Below are 5,906 nucleotides of genomic sequence, written 5' to 3' on the forward strand. Positions count from 1 at the left end.
GGTGGGGCTCTTCGAGGACACCAATTTGTGCGCCATCCACGCCAAGAGGGTCACCATCATGCCCAAGGACATCCAGCTTGCCCGGCGTATCCGTGGCGAGCGTGCTTGAGTTCCTTGCCATTTTTTTTGCAAGGGGGAAAAAAAAAAACAGCCCTTATTAGGGCTAAAAATAACTGTCAAATTTGAAAGGAAAACAGTTGTCTGGCTTTTTGTACCTATTAGCTGTCGTTGACCTTTACCCAGCCAATAATATATTACATTAATAAGAATTTGGAAAAACACAGTTATAGTGTCTGTGTTTTGAGGTGGTTGTTTATATTGTACACAAAAGATTTGCACACAATGCAATGTATTCTGCATAGGAAATAAAAACTCTTCAAACAGTGCCTGTCTGCAGTAGCAGCACCATCAGCAGCAGCAGCAGCAGCAGCAGCATAAAGTTCACCATTAATACCCTGAGACCTAATCCTTACAAAAAAAATATGTGTGTGTGTGTGTGTATATATGTGTATATATATATATATGCTGAAATAAGAGTGAGATGTTTGTAAGACGTTTTCCTGCTTAAAAACTTTAAATAATTTTGCACCTAAACTATACACACAATGTAATTGATAAATTTCTTTATTTATTTATTTATTTCCCCCGCTTCAAATACCATAAGAAATTTTTTAACCAGAATTTTACCTAACGGCAGAGGTGTGGCTATAGGAGGCAATGATTGCAACAACTGATACCTTCATGACTAGTATTGTTGGCCCTTAGAAGGGCCGATAAGGTGGTACAGTGCCACAGAAAGTGCCAGCGGTCCTGCTGGCATCTTCATTTCCGCTTTGGGGCTGCTTTCTTGGGCGACTTGCTCTTTGGGGCAACCTTCTTTGGCTTTGGAGCACGGGGTTTCTTCGTGGGAGGTTTGGACACCTTTTTTGCCTTTGAAGGTGCCTTCTTGGGCTTGGGGGTTGCAGCTGCTGCCTTTTTTTTCTTTTCTGCTGTAGGCGGAGTCTTCTTGACTGGTTTCTTGCCCACCGCTGCCTTCTTGGCTACGGATCGCTTCTTTTCCTTAGGGGCAGCTGCACCACGCTTGCCGCTTGGAGCCTTGGGCTGGTCCGGAGCACCGGTGGTCCCTGAAGCCAGCTTGAAGGAGCCAGACGCACCCTTGCCTTTGGTTTGGACAAGCTCGCCGCTAGCCACTGCTGCCTTCAAGTATTTCTTGATGAAAGGTGCCAGCTTTTCCGCATCTACTTTGTAGGTAGAGGCGACGTATTTCTTGATGGCTTGCAGTGATGAGCCGCCCCTTTCCTTGAGGCTCTTGATCGCAGAGGCCACCATTTCAGATGTGCGCGGGTGCGCGGGCTTGGCTCGTGGCTTCTTCGACGCAGCCTTGCCTTTCTTCGGGGAAGCTGCCTGTGATGGGGCAACAGCTGGTGCTGCAGTCGCTGCTGCGGTATCTGCCATGACGAGACTGATCCTACAGAATGCAAGAGCAAAGTGAAAATAAAATTTTTCTCTCTGCAAATATCTGGTTACCCAATTTTCTGGTTGCGGACGGTTCAGAAAATTCTCGATGCCTTGCTCACGTAGGGAGCAGCGCACTTTGGACAGCGAAAGTAATGTAGGGCTTCTTTAGCACTGATTTTTCAATGTTTTCTAAATGTCAGCAGTCTACGATGACATAATGGGCAGTTCCACTAATAGTGTAATTTTTTTATGGCAGCTGCACTGTTTAATTTGCACTGCGAGCTGTTTAAATTTACTGCTACACCAAACAGGGAACTTTTCATTTGCAGATGTTATTCAAGGAATCAAATACGTAATTTGTGCTGGAATCACTTGAAAATGGTTAAATTAACTTAGGTATACTTTAGTGTATAGTATGCTGAAAATGTGGAGATAATTTCATGAAGGCTGTTTGCTGTGGAAGCACTAGCAAATCACCTTGTTCAGTGCCACCTGGAATGGCTTTCTTCGTGCACCTCCAAGGATGATGTGATTATTATTGTGAGTAAATTTTGTTTACATTTTCATTGTGTGAATAATAAAACTTTTAACTGTACACACAACAAGCATTTCACTTGGATCTGATGCATTCTCAAGAGTGCAGTTTCTGTTTAGCTTTTAAAACTGGCTGCCCTTCAATTCACTCAAGGTGCAGATGCAAGTTGCTGATGAAGTATTCCACACACATGCTACATTGGAGAAATATTTTAATAAAAATTAAAACTCTTGCAGGATTTCGAATAAAAACTATCCTATTTATCCCTTCTATGTTTTGGTACTGCGAAATTGAGAGAGGTAAGTAAGTTGTGAGGTTATTTTTACTTGCTTGCATGTGAGGTTAGCAGAGCAAAAATATTTTTGAAATTGCAGATACATGGTCACTTTATTTCGTTGCAAACATTTATAAGCTCGTAATCTTATTTAAAGTCTCCATACTTAATGCGTTTGGAAAACCTTCTTTCTCTCAATTTTACAATGGAACAAAATTTTACTTGTATGTGTACATTAATTCCATCTCTAAATGATGTAGGTTTACGCACCGAGATCAGGTACATTGTAGAGAGAAAAACACACGAGTACCTGCTTATTTTGAAGTTTTAATGAGTATATTAAAAAAAAAAAAAAAAAAAACGATAAAAATATAATTGAAAAAGTATATTATTCACGTATTTTTGAGGATGAGGGGAGGGGGTGTTTTTGTCCGATGGTCGTTTATCTTTAAAGAAATTTCCGTTGGACCTGTGCGTTCTTGCTCTGCCAATTCTCGAAAAATGAAATATTTTAAGTCGTCTTTTATGTGCTAACTTCATTATATTTGGCTGCATTCGTATTTTTATTAGTTTTGAAACATTCATGTCACGGAAAATAATCATAAACCAGGACAAAAACGTTTTGACTAAATGTTCTAGGTTGGTTGTAAAACATTTTCTTATTTTATTTCACATCGGAAACATCTGTTAAGTTGTAAGCTTTGTAATGAATGCGACAGTCACTTGTTCGCTGAAGTGTTTGTTTAAGAAATTAGTATTGTAAATTTGTTTATGGTCTTGTTAAATGAAATTTTAAGTGAAATCATTTGGGAAAACAGAGGCTACAGGAATTTTCAACACAACTTGATGACCGACGTTGTGACTAGTGTGGGAGTGTGTGCTCGTGTAAATATCAATTTTTCTTACTCCTCGTGCCGGTCAACAGGAAAACAGCGAGTGTGTTATCTCATCGCGGGCGTGTGATTGCGTGTGGTAAATTGTGCTAGGTTAATTACCGCAAAACTCCACTGTGTGCAAATATGTAGTGTGTCGCTGTATGCAAATATTTGGTATGTCTTTTTTTTTTTTTTTTTTTTTTTCAGGCAATACACACTTTGAATTTTACACAATTTCGATGCTGCAACCTAAGTGTATACATGCGAATAGGATTGCTTAAATGAAAAAGTAAAGTAGGAGGTAAGTGCAAATGTTTCCAGGAGGTTATGCACACACAATCTATTTTATGAATTAATAGTTATTATCTAAGAAAATGATAGAAGATTATAAATAATGTGTGCAGAATAATACAGAATTTGCATGTTACACAAAAAAAAAATATATATATATTCCAAATATTGTTAGCAAAATGCACCTAGATTAGTGAGCTGGATTTTTTTTTTTTTTTTGTATTTTTGTTCTGTTGATCCCACGTGGAGTCAAGGCTCCGGGATATAGAACATGTATGTGCAGACAATTAATATTTACATGATGCAAGTTACCAAGAAAAAAAATTTCAAAAAAAAAAATACATAACATGTTACACAATTTAACTTTATGCAAAACATGAAGCAGCTGTTATCACAAGTCCATTCAACAAATTAACAGTTCAATTTCTCTATTATCAATCAAATTAAAGAATAGCTTCAGAGGGTAGGTAGGATATTCTAGAAGAATTTTTTTTACTGTTTTTTTTTTTAATACTGGTAAATTGTTTTAGTTATTTTCTGTGATATTAAGTTGTAAAGTTTTACTCCCAAGTAATTTAGTCCATTTTCAAATCGCCTAGTGTTATGTTCAACTATCCTCAATTTACTAGCATTTCTGGTGTTATACCTATGTGCGAATATCTAAAAAAAAAAAAAAAAAAAAAAATAATAATTTTTTTTTTCTTCTTTTTCTTAAGAATGAATAAAAAGTTTCTAGAACGTATTCATTTATGGCAGTCAGGACTTTAAGTTTTTTGAATTTTGGTCTGCAGTTAGATGATTTTTTATCTTTTGTTATTATTCTAATAGCTCCTTTTTTTTTTTTTTTCCCCCAATGTTATATGGCAGAAAGAGTAGAGCTATGGCTACTGTGACATCATGCATTGATGGGAAGGTTATTGTTGGATAACAAAAATTTAGATGATATAATTTTTATTTTTTTCCATACACAACACATTGCAGGTACAATTTTACAGGTTACAGCTGTACCACCTCTAGTATTGCTGCCGACCATCCAACAAATGAGCACACTAAACAGGCATTGATGACATTGTTATCAACGTCTTTTTGAATCTCTCATTATTATACATAACTGCCCACTGAAACAGAGAAACTTCAAAATAGGTGTGTGTGTGTGTGTTTATATATATATATATATATATATATATATATATATATATATATATATACATATATACATACATACATACATACATACATACATACATATACACTTATATATTTATTTTTTCACTTTGAATTTTGTATGAGGTATACACATGCAAAGATTCACAGCTACTGGGTGGGTGAGTGAGTGAGTGAGTGAGTGAGTGATTGATTGATTGATTGATTGATTGATTGATTGATTGATTGAGAGAGAGTGAGTGTGTGTGTTAGGGGGGGGGGGGGGAAATGTGGTGATTGTGGGGGAAAAAAAAATTTAAAATTGAAATTTTTAAAAAAAAAATTTTTTTCTGTAGGGTGCAAAATAGTAGTGCCAACGGCACGTGGTGTTCCCAAGCGGTCACCCATCTAAGTACTAACCACGCTCGACGATGCTTAACTTCGGTGATCGGACGAGAACCGGTGTGTTCATCGTGATATGGCCGTTGGCAATGATATAGATGTTTTTTTTTTGCAGTTTGTATTTGCCACTCGAAATAGCTATACCAGGTGTGATTGTTACAAACAACAGGAGAAATCGTGTAATGAACACTCTTTTACTTCCCCCCCCCCTCCCCAAACACAACACCCACCACCCTCACCATCCCAACCACCAAAGCCCTCTTCAAAATACACTCTCACACACACACACAAACCCACACTCTATAACTGATGAACATTACCATAACTTCTTAAAGCCATTAGATAATATTTAACTCAAGAAAGGTATTGTGATATGTTTAAAGAAAGAAAGGTGAAACCTTTAACTTTACCAGCAGGTATTAGTATCACTGAGGTATCTTCTAGGTTGTAGCAGCAATAGTAGTAATAATAATAAAATTAAATAAGGTAATAAAAAAGAAAAGTTATACATGTGATCAAATCATGAATGTATAAAACTGGAATGAATTTAAATTTTTTTTATTTTTCTTCATAGGCTGTTTTGAAATTGATGAGTAAGTGCCTCTTCTTTTAAATTTTTTAATGCTGAACACTGTTACATAAGAGATGAATGTTTAGAAAATTTAAAAAAAAAAAAGCTAGCCCAGCCCCCTCCCCCCCTCACACAAAATCCAAACAAAAAAAAAACACCCTCCTTCAAAACATCACATAATCATCCAGCCAGCAGTGCAGACGAGAAATTTGCACTCGGGGCCGCCATTTTGACGATAAATTCTTGCATGGCACACCAAAGGTAGGAAAGAATTTAAAAAAATAAAAATAATGGGCGAGCACCCTCGCGTCTGCCTGTAGAAAATGAAGTTAAAAGTAACATAACCTAAAGACAGGC

At 36.8% G+C, this 5,906-nt stretch overlaps 1 non-coding gene across 1 annotated transcript; it reads right to left on the reverse strand.

Annotated features, from left to right (window-relative positions):
- Nucleotides 1-4,947: 4,947 nt before the first annotated feature.
- Nucleotides 4,948-5,066, reverse strand: LOC134544196 (5S ribosomal RNA). Its single transcript, XR_010077588.1, has one exon. It is a non-coding gene; the product is annotated as a 5S ribosomal RNA (ribosomal RNA).
- Between the last annotated feature and the right edge of the window lie 840 nt (nt 5,067-5,906).

Source organism: Bacillus rossius, unplaced genomic scaffold (genome assembly GCF_032445375.1).
Source record: "Bacillus rossius redtenbacheri isolate Brsri unplaced genomic scaffold, Brsri_v3 Brsri_v3_scf32, whole genome shotgun sequence".
In the NCBI taxonomy this organism is placed as follows: Eukaryota; Metazoa; Arthropoda; class Insecta; order Phasmatodea; family Bacillidae; genus Bacillus; species Bacillus rossius.